Source organism: Pleurodeles waltl, chromosome 9, assembly GCF_031143425.1.
Source record: "Pleurodeles waltl isolate 20211129_DDA chromosome 9, aPleWal1.hap1.20221129, whole genome shotgun sequence".
NCBI classification, from domain to species: Eukaryota; Metazoa; Chordata; class Amphibia; order Caudata; family Salamandridae; genus Pleurodeles; species Pleurodeles waltl.
In genome coordinates, this window is record NC_090448.1 from 1,143,725,191 (window position 1) to 1,143,743,466 (window position 18,276).

General features: G+C 46.4%; 1 protein-coding gene across 2 annotated transcripts in view; it reads right to left on the bottom strand.

Moving 5' to 3' along the window:
- RGS6 (regulator of G protein signaling 6) overlaps nt 1-18,276 on the bottom strand; it is a 964,496-nt gene that overhangs the window by 198,172 nt on the left and 748,048 nt on the right. The gene's annotated exons all lie outside the window — the stretch shown is intronic.

Below are 18,276 nucleotides of genomic sequence, written 5' to 3' on the forward strand. Positions count from 1 at the left end.
TGACTTTTGGGGGAGATTAGTTACTTTTTTTTCGTATGGTGTACCCCTGCTCTGGGGGGTCTATAATTGAATCCTGCTTCATGGAAGCTCTGCCACCATTGCATGTGGCTGACTTTTCATAACAGTTTGTTGCCCCATTGTTGCTCGTCCTGGAGCAGGGAGACACTAAAACAGCATCTTTACATTTTCTTCGCAGGGGGGCTGGGGTGCTGCCTCTGCCACATCAGGCACGGGACGGCAAGTCCACTAAATTCTGAATGGCCCTCTTAATCTTTCACTCGCTGTAAGAATTGATGGAAAAACACAAAAGGGAAATGAGGCTATGGTCCCACATCCAAACCTACACACCTCTGAAACTTGGCAGGTATTGTGTGCTATGCAAACCCCTCATTCCCTCAGATCACTGATGGCATCTCGAACTACATCATCACTGAAGAAATCTCAGATGAAATCATCATCACTGATGAGATCACATATGAGATCAACAGTCATGTCATCAATGACATCAGTGTCTAAGCAAGAATAATGTGTCATGTAAAGAGTGTATCTTTGACTTCCTTATAACTTTTCAACAGTCTGTTGAATGTAGGTCAAGGTCGCACAGTTCCTTCAAGGTCGGCTAAACTTAAGGGGCAAAAAAAAGTTTTCACATGCTAATATCTTTGCTGCTGTTTGATGAATGGCCATGAACTCTGGAGTCCCAAGTTTGAAGTGGTGTCCATTAGATCTCTCAAGTGGCACGTGAAAGCAAAGCAAAGGGGGTGTCATCATAACTTTGATGTACGAATAAGGTTGATGCCATTTGATGGATCTGAGTGAAATTTGAGAGTCCAGAACTGGGCTTTACATGCTAACTGCCTGCCAAATTATATGCAGATTCTACAATGGATGTCCTGCCTCCAGAATCCACCACGCCCTGAGGCCAGCAGTCACTGCACGTAGAGGAAGGCCAAGCACAGCGGGTCCAGCGGGATGGGACTGGGTGTTCTGGTGCATCAATGCACTCCAACTTCACCTTGTCTGGGGGTCACCAAACTCGAAATAGCTGTATTCAAAGGTACATAGATAGAGTCATTCTATATAAGTCATAGATGACCTTTTTCTCATTTGCTCCGAACTATGGTCTCAGCGATACAATACATGTAAAAAAACAAATGAAAAAGGGGACTGATGCAAAGACAGTCTTCTCAAATACTTATATTTTTCCTGATTTGCCTGAGTGACATAAAATACATTGGAATCACCACTTTTTAATTAAGAAAAGGGAGATGTCATCTATTTCGTAGTGTGATATTTTTATATTTGGACCATTCGTTTTATGGAGAAACCTTAAGCGGTGAGCTGCATTGCTCCCCCGTCCATCACATATGTAGCATCAACTGTGCAATCAATCCACCCCTGAGGTGCAATCACACGTATGACACAAAGGGGAATTACTTTACCGCTTTAACTGCCTTAGCGATTCCTCGCTTGTGCGATATTGTTTGCAGTTACTCCTCATTTATTTTTAAGTAAAGTTCTTTAAAGTTAGTTTACCTGAAGATTGATACCTCCTGCCGTTCCTTGACACTGCTTGGGCAACAAAGTTACCTAGATTGTTCTGGTTAAGCTACATTTTCTTTTTCATAACCGTCCTTACCAACACATTCCCACTTTCCTTCACATTTCCATCGTGTGGGCTGAGCTCTGTGCACCTTGTAGTTGGCACATTAAATCGTACCATATGAAATAACCCCTGCCAGATGTCTCTAGCAGCCTTCAGTGAAGCATGCACGCTTTGAGTCACTGCAGATGCGGCATGCTTTGAGTTCTCAGTACAGAAAGACAATAAAACTTCTAGCTGCCAATAGACTGAAAGAGACGTCAGGAGGAAAACAGCATGGGGGTCCTGTGTGTGAAGAGACACAGAGCATCATCTTACACAAGCTGTCCTCTGTCTGCTGCGATCCTTTCTCCGCATTGGAACCACCTGCCAGGATCTCTTTGAATGAAGAACTGGGGGATGGGGGTAGGAGGTGGCACGAGGAGGCTGCAAACAGCAACAGTCAATTGTAAAACTACAACGTCCGACTGAGTACATATCAATAGTAAAGTAATTTATCACAATAAATACTTAGCCAATCTTTTTTTATAAGCATCTTACAAGTAAGAAAGAATTGTGACCCGAAAAAATATTCTCTTGAAAAAGTGATCTTCTTAATCTATACATAGATATCTGCATCACACACATATTGATTAATTACATACAATACAATAAGCGCACAGTATATTGTGCTCGAAAATCGCACAGGCAGCGCAAAATGTGATCACAGTCAAAAAAGGGAAATGGCGAAAATAACAGATCATTTCTTTTTACGTCATGTACAGAATGTTTTTTCCAAAAGGAGCAAATGTCCAAAAGTATTGGAAACGTTTTCCGTACAAAAACAGTAAATAATTGTCTTTTCCAGACGAGTAGCTGTTGATGGGGTTTCGGCCTTCATCAAGTTATCAGGTCGTCATCAGGACAAGAATGGAGTTAAACTGAGCACCAACTGATATAGAGCTCCGTATAATCAATTGAATCAATAAGATTTGTCCTTGGGAGGGAAGAGTTGGGATTCCAATGGTGAAGAATGGGGGCAGAAACTGATGAATGGCCATTTGACAGTCTCCTGTTGGTTCTTTCCTAGAGTTTGCGCTAATACGGCACATTCTTCTTCGGGAGGACTCTACCTCCCGTACTGAGCCAGATTTTCTATGCAGAACATGTCTATTATTCATCCCTGAGTGGCTCCTGCCACACGCTCTCTTCTACCAGCAATAATGCCATTACACAAAGTCAGGGTCACTGCAACTATGCGGCAGGAAAGCATCAAATTATGCGGCAGAGGTGACTAAATTATGCAGCAAGAAAACTCAAATTATGCAACATAATGTGGCACAATTTCTGATAGCATTACTTCATTATTTTGACATTTTTACACTTGTTAACCCTGTCCAGGCACAGGCTGCACCTCATTAGTACCAGTTTAGCACTCAAACATAGAAACAACAGAAAGGTGACCAGTCAACTTCTGCAAAGGGCCTTCCATTGTGCGGCAACACGTGTTGCTGCGTTTTCAGTAACGTTTGAACTGTTTGCGCTAGAAAATTTTTTTTTGTTAAAATCTGCAGATTACGCAGCAGGTGATAGACTATGTGAAAAATGCAGCTAAAACCATAATCATGCAAAAAACACAGCGGCCGCACAATGGCGTAATTCCAGTGAGCCTGGCTAAGGCTTTCTTTCCCGATAGCATTCCCTCCTGCAAACTGACCTTGGTGGCCATGCTGACATTTTCCCTGGTCACTGAGAAAATCCCCTCACCAGCTTCTAGTCCCTTTTGTTCACCATCAGAATCCTGAATCCCTCCCCCATCCCCCCACCCCCAAGAGCCAATCATATTGATGCAATTGATTATACAGTATTATTTTTCGGTTTATGTTTAACTGCATTCTTGACGAGGGTCATAATGCGGTGGACAGACATTGAGCTGGAAAAGGCAACCATGGACTGATTTTGTACACAAAATGTTTGCAACATTTTTTTTTTACTTTTCCTCTTTTTTACAAACACCATTCTGTACAGGACGCACAAAGAAATTATCTGTGTTCTTTTCGCCATTTTTCTTTTTCGTCTGTAATCACTTTTTGCACCGACACCATAGTTTTGAGCACTTTTTATTCACACCATACACCAAGCATGTATTGTATGTGCTGCAATCAATCAACGTGTGTGCTGCGTATATCCATGCACCGATTAAGTTTTGGAGCCACAATCCTTTCTTGCTAGCAAGATGCCCATGACTATTCATTGGCTATGTATTGTGCTGAACTGATAAATTACTTTTAATATTGATGGTTAATCAGAAGCTGTTGCTTTGCAGTAGTATACACCCTTGTTCTATTGGTTCTATGGCTGCTCCTATAGTAGAGACTTGAGGTGTAAAAACAGCACAGCAGTATCACAACAGGCCACTTACACCCTCCTAGTTCCTCCGCTATGCCCTCTCCATAGTTCAGTCAGACAGAGAGGACCAGAGGACCAGTGCATCATGCGCACAATACATCAATGCACTCGAGAAAGACTACCCCACAGAATAATTTGCTATGAATAGGATAAGATGCTAACAATGACACTCACTAAAACGACCCCCCCCCCCACAACCTGCAATCCATGCCTGATATCTGTTGACACAGTACGAAGGATCAAAGCTACATTTGCGAGGCTATAATCATTAAGGCCTTCGCACGCCCGCTGATACAATTGAACAGACAGTCATATTATGCTGCCCCTAATCAGTAAATGATAAATTAAGTTGAATGAAATCGGTCTATGCTTCGACATCTGTTACTATGATGCTGAAATCAAGCATCCTTGCAAATACAAGTGCCAAGTGGATAGAGTATTTGCTTCTTGAACTAACCATCCACTGCACACGGATTAGGCAAACCTGCAAGGAAGCGATCTGATGTGAGACCCTTACTTGAAGGCGAAACCCTCTTGGAGACTGCAGGGTTGTATTTTGTTGTTGTCCTGAAAAATGTGGTATTTATTCTCCATAGGACAAGTGTAGGAAATTGGGTTATTTGTGTGGCCTACACAAGTAATAGGTCCACAACTCTCCTTACTGGGAACCAAGCACCCCATTGAAGCACTTGACTTCCTCAGGGTAGCGAAGCTGAGCAGTCCAAGGTCTACTCAGGGGAGGTGGTACATTTATTACGCACACACTACTAAATAATATGCCGTAATTTACAAATTTAAACATTGATAGATAGAAAATACCATAAGATATTGCATAATCACCTTCGACCACCTGAAGGGAACATACAAACATATAAAGTAAGCCTACTGGCTTTGGTCAAAGGTTCAAGCTCAACAACCCACATGAGAAAGACTTCATTTTGCATGTAAATGCAATCATCAACACAAATATCACAAACACACTTATTACTGATAATAAAACATGTACACTATGACCAGTTATCATTGACAACATTATCTCAATAAAGAATTTAAAATGTGCAAAACGTGTGTATTTTTTTTAATAAACTTTCCAAAACATGCCCCTAGAGGGAATCACATTTTGACTATATTACATGCAACCATAGATGGAGCCCCTAGAGGGTGCTTCTGTACATGTATGTCATTTGTACACTTTCAAGCCATAATAAATGCAACCATAAAGTAAACCCCTAGAGGGTGCAGCACTCTAAGCTGAAGAGCCAAAGATCCAGCCCTGGGAGTGCATTAAAACATTGTTAAAAGGTTTAGAGGTTCCTAGTTTCTAGAACCCCGCAAACATAGTCTTAGTCCCAAAGACGCTTCGGGGGGGAGCTCTTGCAGCCTCCCCCATGCTTCCATTATTTTGTTGGTAGTACCTCTGCCATCCTGTGGCCACCACGAGGAGAGAAAAGTGTGCAAAGGGAAAAGGCCTGCAGGGCATCATGTAACGCTTCATCCGGGAGAAGTGAATATTATACACTGGGCCTCCCTCTCTGCAGGAATCCCACTTCTTTTTTTGTTGTATTTCCTCCTTTTATTTTCTCCAGGGCTCCTCATGTTGGGGGCAGCAAGGGAGCCCCACTGGCTCCTGCATGGCCCAGACCTCCGAGTGTGGCAGCTTCTATCTCTCGGCCCCCTATTGGGGAAGGGAGCGGTCTTCTAGGGTGGCTATCCTGCCCTCCAACATGGACATGGGGGACTGGAGGCGAGGCCACTGCCATGGGGGGTGCAATGGTGCTTCCCTCATAGTCCTTAGTTTTGGGGGTTGGGGTCCCGCCTCCCTTTTTGCATAAAGTGCTGGAAGGTTGGGGTTCCCGGGACAATTGAGAGTCCAAATTGGGATCCCCACAAAAGAACCCATGCAGAGAAAAAATAAATAAAATCTGTTATGACCCCTGGGCCCTGACCCGTCGCATGGGGTAAGTGGTGAAGCGGCGGTGGAGCCCCACGTGATTTGAGGCAAGAAAAGGTCAAAGGCTCTCAATCTCTAAAATTCCATAACTTGAGCCCCTTTGGGCTGATTTTGACAAACCTGGACTCATTTTACTCCTGGTGGTGACCTCTAGCCAGCAGGGGAAGTTGCTTCACTGGCCCTTGGGGAGACCTGCTTGTCCTGGGGTCAACTGGGTAGAGTCCTTAGTTCTTGGTGGGCAACCACTCTGCAACCACTCTTCAATGACTGTGCAACTACTCTGCAGCTACTCTGCAACCACTCGTAACTTCTCTTTAACCACTCTGCAACCTCTCTGCAAACAATCTGCAACCACTCTTCATCTCAATCTGCAACTGCTCTTCAACCACTTGGCAACCACTGTGCCTCAGGTGAAAGAACAGCATTCAAGTTAAGCACATACAAGTTATTGCTGGATCAACTATAGTGAAGATCATTATCCTGACTGCTGGTATCTATAATCATGCAGAACATGAACTTAAATATTTTCAGGCTGTAACAAGAAATTCAGCACAAAGGGTTACGAACTAACACATACAATTAGCACAAGGGATTAACAACAATAAACCATTATGACAAAAAAACTTTTAACAAACATTGGCATCAGTTGAGGACAGATACAGACAGTTTAGTGCCAAATGCAACAACAGGACTTCAAGACTGACACTGTTGAACTAATACAAGCCAACAGGCAAGACATTGATTCTATTGTGAAGCTAAACCAGCATTGTAAATTAGTATGCACCACTTAAAAGGCATCAAGAGGACTTCTGCTCATCACACAAGTATAAGCTAAACATTAGAGTGCAATTACTATTCAATCCAGAAGCAAATTACATTCCACCAAAACTATAATAAAAAATATAACTTGACAAAAGGGTCGCTGTTATCTGTGCTGGTATAAGGGAGACTGACACATATGTTAGACTATGATGTGGTTGTTGAAGCAACATTGACATGCAAAGTTATCATTTAGTATTAGCATTCAGGGTCCCACCGCTGACTCAAATAGGTGTGCTATAGCCAAGTCGTGTATCTAACGTTCCATAAATATCAAATGGAAATTGGCCATTCACTCAGTTTCATAGTTCACCTACTTGTTGTTGTCAAATATGTGCAGCACGTTAGATGATATCAAGCAGACCTAAATGTGTTGGATCACCAGCATCATGTCCCTCTGATTCCAGTGACAGCATCATGTCCTATGTATCCAGTTGAGTGAGCGCAACTCCAAGACCCCGCACTGGGAGCACGCTAATACGGGAATGTACATTCTAGTTTAACCAGATGCTGCACAAGAACCATCTCCATTTATGTGCATGTTTCCTCATGTGTGCAGGGTTTTCTGTTCAGCCTTCGGTTAGGGGTCAACTTTTTTCCATTTCTTGAATCCAGGTGAATACAAAGTCATGGGTAGCTTTTCCAGCATGCCGCCACATACGGTTCTTATAGCATGGAGAACAGCGGAAACCAAAGTCTTATGCTCCTGAAGAGAGCGAATTAGATTCCAGTGTATGTAACACACCCACAGCAACCTTTCAAAACCTTGTCATTGTGTCTTCTTGCTGGAAAGATACACAGTTGGGGACCAGAGTTTTATGATTAAACCAGGTGCGGATTCTTTTTAAGGGTGGGAGAGTGTCCCCCAACGCCCGCTGTGAGCCACACAGGCAAAAATATAATGGAAATGAAAAGATTTCGTTGCCATTTTATTTTTAATGGTGCAGCGCGCACCAGCCCACAGACATGCTGGGCGTGTACTTTGCTGCCGATTGGCAGCAGAGGACTGGAGCAGTGCCTTTGGCTGGCTGTTTTGCACCAGCCAAAGTGACATGCACACTTTGAAGCTCTCCAATCAGTTGTCTTATAACAGCTGGGTGGAGACCAAGCACAGGCCTCCAGGTTCTGAAGGAGCGTCCAGCCAGGCAACTACATGCAATCCAGGCTCTTCTCTCATGCTGATTAACAGCAAGAGAGCAGCATCTGTATTGATTAGGGGAGCTCTTCTGGCATTGGAGAAGGAGAAGAGCACTGGGCAGGATGCACAGCCCGTGGGTAAGTGCTGTTTTTTATTTCAAATGTGTAATGCATGTATGTGTAAAGCATGTATGTGTGTAATGCATGTAAGTGTAATGGTTGTGTTTATTTTGCATTTGGTGTTATGGTTTGGGCTTTTGGAGGGAAGGGTTGTTTACTTTCGGGTTTTGGAGGGAGGGGGAATTTTATTTATTTTTCTGGTAAGTTTTGGGGCACTTCATGTGCCCCATCACTTTCAAAGGGTTCAAGACGCCACTGAACTAAACAATGAAAAAGGGATACGACTGCTAAAGACAGAGAGTCATCGCTCATAGCAAATATTTCTGCCTCAGACAGGCAGCTGCTGAGAACTCACTGCACAGACAGAAATGGAACGATCAGACTTTTAATGAAAAGAATGACTGGATCCTCATACGCCGATGACAGCTTCTCATGGGGGGAGGAGGAGAAAGGCAGCGGGTGGGGAGTCAAGCAAAATGTGTGCAAGAGAGCAATGTAGACCAGCGAGTAAGGGTGGGCAGGGGTGGTTTAGAAGTACACAGGGGTGAGAGCATGTAACAATGCTGGGTGTGAGAAGCACATGGGCGAGAGAGAGCAACGTGGAAAGGGGAGAAAAGCACACAGGGAAGAGAGCTGGAAACCCTATGGACTCTCATGAAGTGCTTGATCCAAAAGAAAAAAAAGTGATTCCATAAAAGCAAGCAGTGGAAGCATAGAAGCTAACCAACCAAAGAGACAATAATGAGGCTCTGTTCCACAGAGTGAGACAAACACAAGATATAAGTTTGATAAGCTAATACAGAAACAAGAAGTAAGCAAATGAGATTCACTGCAAGGCCAACTGATGATAAACAGTGGGCGGGCCCCAAGCACGGTATGTTCTTGGTAGGCCCACAATATTGCATTTTACAACCAGACAGCTGCACTGTCTGATAGGCTCAACCCAAGAACGAACTTTGTTATCCAGACTGATTCCTTACCACAAAAAGCAATTGTGGTCATTTTCTCGCTTGAGGGAACGTGGTATTACTACGAGGGTCATCACCTTTTCTGCTGATCCTTTTTGTAATAGTCCTAATTTATGGTCAGTTGGGTATTCCCTCAATTGGATATCAGTGTGACATAATGCGAAGGAGGGGATCCATTTTCTCCGATGCATATGGGCAAAAAGGTCCTTGGGGAAGCGCCAATGGGCAAAATGAACTAGTGGACTACATGTAGTGCAACTCTCTGAATGACCATTAGCAAAGGGCATGGATGGCACTAGCTCCCTCCTTAAAGAAAGCTTGGGTGCCCGTGTGCAGACACCAACAGTGCAGCTGACCTTGTTTAAAGGCACACGAGGATACTACCCTTCAGAGGTGCTGAAAACGACTGCATGGGGGATACTTGTAGCCATCCTCCCCGCACCTTTAACACTGCATGCCATCTCTTTATATTTAGGAACATATTTGAAGAGGTCATTAAGTAAGCACTGTCACAATGGATGCCAAAATCCCAACAGCTATCATCAAAGAAACATTCTCCCTACCATTAGTAATTTGTTAGCAATGCAGGACAGGCTAAATAGAAACTTTTTTAATCTACTCTGGCAGAGCCCTTTAAAAAAATATTGCGTCCACCTTCTGGGCCCATAATCTTGTGACACCTCAGCGCTACGATAGGTAACTCTGCACCCCAAAGTCAACTTTTGTTCCATAATCTCAGTCCTTATTAGAACATTGGAATGGTGAGAGGTCCACTGAAGACAATTGAGTGGCCCAGGGCCAATAATATTTGGTATAGAGAGTACTTCTGCTAAAGCGTTGCAATGTCCATTTTACTGTTTCTCCCAGTTTAATTTAAAACACGGTCTCCTCAGCGGGTGGAATGATCTTGCAGCCTTATCGTCCTTCTGCCTCCGGGTATACTGGTACTTAAGGGCCCTCTCTCTTGTTCTATATCCTCATCTGTAGTTCAGGCCTAAAATTGAGGTTCAGGGCTTTTAACAATTGGTATAGCCTTCAGCAGTGGGCTATAAGGCTATATTGCTACCTCCCGAAGGAGTCCCATGCTGGCATGTGCCAAACTCAAAATGTCCTTAAATAAATATTATTCTTATGAGATACATGAACAGCAATACAAATCTTAGTTGTTTTTTTTATCTTTGAAGAAATAAAACACATTTTCAAAACTACATAATCGCATAACTAAGGACCTTATTTAAAGTTCGGGAATGGAATCCTCCATCAAAACATGATGGATATGCAGTCTGCCATATTAGAAGTGTTATAGTCTATAATTAACTTGTGATACTGTGAACAGAACATCTGCCACGCTTATGACAAAGAATCACATCCACCAAACTCCAAATCAGACCCACAGGGCTTGATTTAGTTTGTGGATGAATTTACTCCCTTGTGATGCGGAGAGACAATACCTCCCCAATCCTGAGGGACCTCTGCTCACTAAATATAGAGTTGTCAACAGGCCCTGTGGACAACTATCAACACCGAAAGAAACCGTAGTTACAGTGGCTCCCGTTACTATAGGTACTTTTTGATGGATGGTACAGTCAGCCATGATAGCTAAGTGCCAAACTTTCCAAAAGTGTTTTGTTTTCCAAAACAAACAGAAACAAAACAAGCTGATGCTCCCACCCCCTCGGAGCTTTCTCCCAGAGTGTGGGTTCATTATTATTTTTTCCCTGTCCTGGACCATCGGGCTGTCGGAGGAAGTACTCAGTCGATAGAGGCAACAATGGCTCCAACGACAGAATACTTATCGCCCATCCAACTGTACAACTCCAAATGAGGCAGGCAAGCTGAGGGTTTGGTGGACAGGTACTTTGTCGCGTTTACAACAGAGTAAGTACCTTGTCCAACACTACCATTGGAGTATCCCTCGCGGGCAAGAGGCACATTGACCAAGGGGCCACGACAACTACCAGCAACTACTTAGTTGCTGAAGAGGGTAGGAACCCTTGACAAAAGTGTGACTACAGGGACTACCCCTCCCATCCCTATGGGGTCAGCGAATCTCATAAAAAATATAAAAATAATCAAGTACACTGTTCCCCCCAAAAAAAAAAACAGAGACACAGGGGGGCTCTGATGTCAGGAGCGAAGAAAGCCCTCACACATCCATTAGGATGTCAAGCATCATCACTGGGCCAGCTCCTCGTCAGACCGGCGCAGCAATGTCTGACGGGCACCCCTTTTGAAAAAAGGGGTGCTCTTAGCCGGAGATCTAATTAACTTGTGCCGGAAATGAGTATGCTGTAATGAACATAGTGAGGAGAGCACAAACAAGGAGGTTAAAAATAGCTCTAAAACATCATAATTTAATAGATCAGAGGAAGGTCTAGGCTAAGATTAAAAATAACGGAGAGTGCTAATGGAGATAATGCTCACATACACCCTCACTTGATGCAGTAGAGGGGAGAAAGACACTGTCCTAACTCCTCTACTCAGGTCGACATGTTTCGCGTCTCGTTGGTCACTCGGGATCCAGCAACGCTTCCTCAGGACCAACAAAGAAGAAAACACAACTTCTCCTCTAGATACTAAATAAACCCTAAAAGGATACAGGTAAGCAATCGTAGTATAATCACTTACTCATGTCTACTGCACGTCTGGTCAGTTTATTTAAAAAAAGGTCGCCCATCCCAATTAGAGATAGTGGCGCCCTAGGAAGACACGGGCCCATCACCAGGTACGCAGAATTCAAGACGCGCTTAGTGGAGTACGGGGACCTACCCCGAAACCGTGTTCCTGCAGAGTATCTCAATCACTGGATGGAAACCTGGATTGGCAAGTATATGACTGCCCTTGCATGCTTTAAGTGTCCTTGCATGCTGCACAAGAACAAGTGAAACACATTGCCGGGGGCTAGCTATTAACTGGAACCCACCCTGATTAAAGCCCGGGACCTTTATAGGCCATTAGAGTAGGGCTGAAACATGTTGGTGTAATTGATGAACTTAGGGTCATAGGACCATCAAGCCTTATAAAACCTCTATTGTTACATAGTTTGTAACCGTTTCCATCCATCCCATTGGTAAAGGGATACCTTGTGAGTGGAAGAGGAAGTTTTATCTTAGAGTTAGGCCCCCTTGTTAACTTTCTTCAAAGAGCTTCATGGAAGATGGTTGAGCCCACCCTGACCTTCAGGAGTCAGGGTGAACCCGATGATGAAGCATGTCACTGTTAGAGTGGGTGAGTGTTATATATAACAAAAGAATGGTTTTCCCCTTCTACACCTCTTTTGGAGTAGTGTATAGATGTGGCAGGTGTCTTGGCCCCTTGATCAATGTGTCTCTTGCCCGCGAGGGATACATTAGTGATAGTGTTGGTTTCATGTAGGGAGGATGTATCACTCTACCCTTTTACTAGGGGTTGTAGTTTTGGGGGCTCTAGGCCCTCATGCTACTAAAAATGGTGACACAGAGCCATAGTCTGGGTTCTGGCAACTGGCCACTGGCACGTGCGCCCTGCCCTTTTTATTGGCAGAGTCACGTGACTGGTGACACTTGTGTTGGATGGGTGTGGGGTATGTGTGAAAGCCAGCCCACAGCAGAGTGGCTGGTGGAAACACTAGAACATGTCCAGCAGGACACTACATTCCTCTCAAACTCTATTGAAGAACAAAAACTAAGTTCTACCTGTAAAAGAATCACAATAACTAAACACCACCATCAGTCTCTAGTATAGATTAGTAGGATAGCAGTGATCACATGGCTGGATGATGCTGGCAGCCTCAGGATATCTCCGCTCGCCTTCATAATTTAACCTGAGTGGTTAAGGACACGAACACTGGCTCGGAGACGTCCGGGACATTCTGGCTGCATGCTGGGTGGAATTATATACATAGTCTGGAGTTGGTCTACTCTGAAGGCGCTGAGGCTGATTTGTGGGTGGTGTCAAACAGGGTACGTCAGGAGTGTTTCCGGAGTCTATTATGAAGTTTAACCCTAGTGTTGCTTAAATCACTGAAGACAGTCTTGGTGTGCTGTGACCTGTTGGAGTCTCCATTGCACAGCCTTGCTCTCTCCTCGACTTCATCGGTGGGGCAATGTCGAGTCCCTCTCTCTTGCTTGGGGAGGCCCCTTGTTTAGGTTGCCACAGGACTGCTTGTGGTCTGCGCTGGGGCTGCTTGTGTGCCACATCAGGGCAGCTGCAAGACATCTGAGGAGCCACTGCCTAGGTGCTTGTGCAATCACAGGGTTAGCTGGGACCAGGTCACAACTCGCTCTTGCCACTGAGAGCAGGATACAGGCAGGGTGAACAGGAGGCCATTGGTTGACTGGTCCTTCAGAACATCATAGCAACGGTGTAGGACTCCAGTCTGGTTGTTTGATGTTCTATGTAGTAGTGATGACAGAATAGACAAGGGTTTGTGTGATGGGATTGCCAGTCATTTTGGTGAACCAGTAGGACGGATAACAATGCCCTCTTCCTTGAGTCATTGACACTTTAGAGTGATGGTGGCCAGGTGTTGCTCTTCTTCTTTTGTGGAGGTATCTGCATCCTTGGGACAGGATGATTCAGGTTTCTGAGCCATTGGTGACTGTGTCTGGATGAATATGCTGGGAAGTGTGGGACAGAGACTCGGTTTGCGCATGCTTGTGGCTTACTCTCGGTTCTCCCACAGTGCTGTTGCCAGGTCGTCCTCCTTTCACCTCGGGGTTTGCCACCTGTGTGTCTAGATGCGCTCTGTCAGCAACTAGAGTCTTCTTGAGCATGCCTTCCTAGACTTGCATCTTTGCATCCTCTTCCCTGGGCTTCTTTTTCGTCATCTGGTTTCCCAATGTGGACTAGCACTAGCACTTCCTTCTCTTCTTCGTTCTTGGTGCTTCAGCCGGCACCTTCTTTCTCGTGATACGGTTGAGACTTCTTGTTGCTAGAGTCTCTTCTTCTGGGTACAGCCGCATGTGCCTTCTTTGGCGTCGGCAAACAGGGCCTCTCAGAGATCAACTGTTTCTGTAGTCAGGTGGCATTCGGCCATGTGTCTTGTGTTCCCTCTTCAGGGACTTTCTTAGAGTTCCTACTCCTGGGGGTTCCCTCTTCTGGGATCTTCTTCCCCCATCAGTAGAGAGCTGTGGTTCTACCACACATCCTCTGGGTAGTGAAAGACTTGCGTCTTGAGACGTCACTGTCATCGGGCAGGGAGGTTGGGGTGTGGCACTAGGTGGGTTGCATCTGCTGATCCTGGTGCCTTCTTGGGATCCTTCTACTTCTGTGTCATGTGGAAGTATAGTCACCACACACTTCTCCCTCATGCTGGTGGGGTCCTCCAATCAGTGGGTGTTGTCTGGCGCTATGGCGTTGTCTTCCCGTTGGCAGCGGGGGTGGCTAGGAACTGCACATTCAGCCCATGTCCTCCTTGTGCACCACGTGCAGCATGCAGCCTCCATAGGCTTTGCTGAGGTACCTATAGGCAGCAGTATCTCTGTCAGTGTGCAGTGATTGCATGTGTCGCTCTGTGTGTTCTGCGCTGTTGCAGTCCATGGGCGCTCTGCTGCTCTTGAGCAGTCACTGTCCGGGTGTGCTGCTGTCAGCTTGCTTCAGCCAATACTTGTTTCCTTTTAAAATAGAAATGGGTGCAGTACCTTTCTTTGGCCACTAGATGCCACTGTGGTGCTTCTTTTCAGATCACAATCAGTCTTTCCTCCTACTGGGCCTTGTTGTTGGAAACAGATGCCGGTGAGGAGCCATGCGGCCTGGGAGGAGTTCGTCAGGCTGGTGGGAGCCTTTTCCGGTGTCTGGAGCTGCAGGTAAGTGCAGTTTTCTTTCTCCAGTCTTCTTTTGCACCCAGCCTTGTGGTGTGGAGGCAGGCAACTGGCAGAAGGCTCTGTGAGGGGGGGTTGGCAGTCTATGCAGGGCATCGTAGGCTCAGGGAGGGTGGGTGGCCCTGGGCACTTCATGTTCATGAAGGTGCCTGGTGCACCGTTGCGGCTCCCTCGCTGCGGCCGCAGCAGCCTTTCCTCATGCTGCAGGACGTGGTGCTTTGAAGGGGGGGTCCTTGGGCACTTCGCTCCTCATTCGGTGCAAGGCAGTACCATTGCATCTGCCCCTTTGCGACGGCCGCAGCTCTCCTGGCGGTGCTGCGGGCTGCCATGTGGCATGGTGGTTGCTTTTGGGGGGAAGGGTGGCCTTGGGCACTTTACCTCTGTGGTGTGTGTCTGCACCATTGCGGTTCTCTCCCGTTGGGACTGCAGGCGGCCTCGGAACAGCCCCTGTGGTCTTGGGGAGGGGTGTCCCTCCTGATGCGGCACATCTCTTCTCCCCTATGCTGGACCCTCACGGGCTGATCGACTGTCCTTTCCCTCAGGCCACCCTTCTGCCTGCATGGTGTTCGCTTCTGCCTGTGGGCTCACCTCAAGCCCGGTGGGCTACCGTGCACTCCGTTCCAGGTGTTGCCGCCTTCCTAGGGTCGCGGCACCCTGGACAACATTGCTGATTTGGGCACAGACCGCGTCACGGAAGGGCGCTTCTTTCACTTTCTCGCCTCAGGGCATTTCCCTCCTGGGAGTGGGCGGCCCCGGTCGGGTATGTGCAGGGGTGCCTTATTCTAAGGCTCCTCTTCCCTCCATGCACAATGTTGAAGTCCCTGCCGACGGCCACGGGGTGTCAGACTCACTCATCGCCATTGTAGTGCTGGGGGCCCTCGGCCCTCATGCTACTAAAAAAGGTGACACCAAGACATAGGGGGTTATTACAACTTTGGAGGAGGTGTTAATCCGTCCCAAAAGTGACGGTAAAGTGACGGATATACCACCAGCCGTATTACGAGTCCATTATATCCTATGGAACTCGTAATACGGCTGGTGGTATATCTGTCACTTTACCCTCACTTTTAGGACGGATTAACACCTCCTCCAAAGTTGTAATAACCCCCATAGTCTGGGTTCTGGTAACCGGCCCCGGGCATGTGCACCCAGCCCTTTTTATTGTCGGGGTCACCTGACAGGTGACGCCTATGTTGGATGGGTGTGTGGTGTGTCTGAAAGGCAGCCCTCAGCAGAGTGGCTGGTGGAAACACGAACGTGTCCAGCAGGACACTACAAGGGTGTCCCCACCCTTCAGGTTAGAGGGGTTCATGTAACCCTCTAGACCAATTTTTTGAGTAAGTACCCTGTCCGCCAAAGTCTAAATCAGGCTTTACGTATCTGCTTGACGTAAAACTACATTTTAATGAAATTCATCTAAGAACCACAAGATGGCAACATCAGATAACACATGAAAATGGTCACCACAATAGGAAATATTTCTGGGTAAATCGGTAAATCAAAAAATACATTTGCCATTTTTCTTACAGTAACTGGCTTGAAATTGGTAGCAGGAAGTCGTACTGTACACGAAAAACGCAAATCTTTGCTAGCCCAGCTCTTGTGCAGAAGCATTGCAGTAAAAAATTATGTTAAAAGAACGTCGATGAACGCTACCCTGGGTTTCTACTTCAATCAATCAATCAATCCAAAAATGTCTTTAGCGCACTGCTCACCCGTTAGGGTCTCAAGGCGCTGTTGGGGGGAGGGGGGGATTGCCGCACGCACACACTGGCAAACACTGTTCTTGGCAGCGCTATAGTCAGTCGCTGGAATTATGCGGCAGTAGAGGATCAAATTATGTGGCAGAGTTCACTAAACTATGCAGCAAGAGAAGAAAAACAATGCGGCAGGCTTCAGTAGATTATGCAACTAGAAAAACCTAATTATGCAGCATGTTACAGCACTTTCTGTGGAGTAGATATTTTGCTATTTGTCACGTTGTCTGATCAAAGGTTTCACCTCATCAGTACCAGTTTAACTCATGAATACAGCAATAAGAAATTAAAGGTTTACGAATGGCCTGTCTGTGCGCAGCATCGAATGTGGTGCATTTGTTTAGTAACTTAAAATCCGTTTGAAAAGGAAACACATTTTTTTCTAGATATCAGCAGACTTTTACAGGAAGAAATATAAAGGTGTTAACCTGTTCATGCAATTTAGATGTTTCCAGGAGTATGTCTGGAAACATGCAACTGTTGTATGTTTCCAGGTCTACTCGTGGAAACATTTGTGAAATTCTGAATGTTATAAAAAAAAGGGCGGGTGTAGATTTACAAAGTTCTGTAAACATAGGACACTCAGGGCCTCATTACAACCCTGGCGGCCGGCGGTAAACTGGCGGTAACACTGCCAACAGGCTGGCAGTGTTCCTCCAGCTATTATGACCATGGCGCAATAGCCACGGCCATACTGCTGGCTCCTCCAACATATCGCCAGGCTTCCGCCTGGCGGTCATAATCCCCAGGTCAGCGGTCTTCCGCCTGGCGGTCATAATCCCCAGGGCAGCGGTGCAAGCACCGCTGCCCTGGGGATTATCAGTCCCCGACCGCCAGCCTGGCCACGGCGGTAAACACCGCCATGGAAAGGCTGGCGGTAAGGGGCACTCGAGGTGCCCCTGGGGGCCCCTGCACTGCCCATGCACGTGGCATGGGCAGTGCAGGGGCCCCCAGGCACAGCCCCATCGCGCATTTCACTGCCCGAATTTCGGGCAATGAAATGCGCGACGGGTGCTACTGCACCCGCTGCACATCAGCATTGCCGCCGGCTCTATTACGAGCCGGCTGCAATGTTGATGTGACTTTTCCACTGGGCCAGCGGACGGTAACAGTTACTGTCCGCTGGCCCAGCAGAAAAGTCGAAATAGGGAGCCAGATATACCTCCAACACTGGCGGTATACTGGCACCCGCAGCTTCGGCGGTCTTTGACAAAGACCGCCGAAGTTGTAATGAGTGCCTCCGTTTTGGCTTCCAAATTCAGGGACAGATTGATGGAAAGTGGCGCTGCACCGAGTGCAGCGCCTCTTTCCCTTAGCAACCCCTCCCGCCACCATGTGTGCGCCGTATTTAAAATACGCGCACCATGGCGCAGGGTAGGTGAGCAATAGCGTCATTTTTAATGATGCTGTTGATGTACTCTGCAGGAGTAGCACCAAAATATTGGCGCTACTCCTGCAGAGTACATAAGGCCTACCTCTAAAGAATGGAAGGCCCCTTTTAATGCCTGCTCTTGAGCAGGCGTTAAAAGTGCCGTAATAAATGGCGCAAGGAAATCCCATAGATTTCCTTGCACCATTTTACCGGCTGCCCTAACGGCGGAACGCCCCCTTTGAATACATTATGCCTGGCACAGGCATAATGTAGCACAAAGGGTTACAGGGTGGCGCAATGCATTCATTGCGCCACCCTGTAAATACGGTGCAGGGATTTTGGCCTTGTTGGGCCACATTA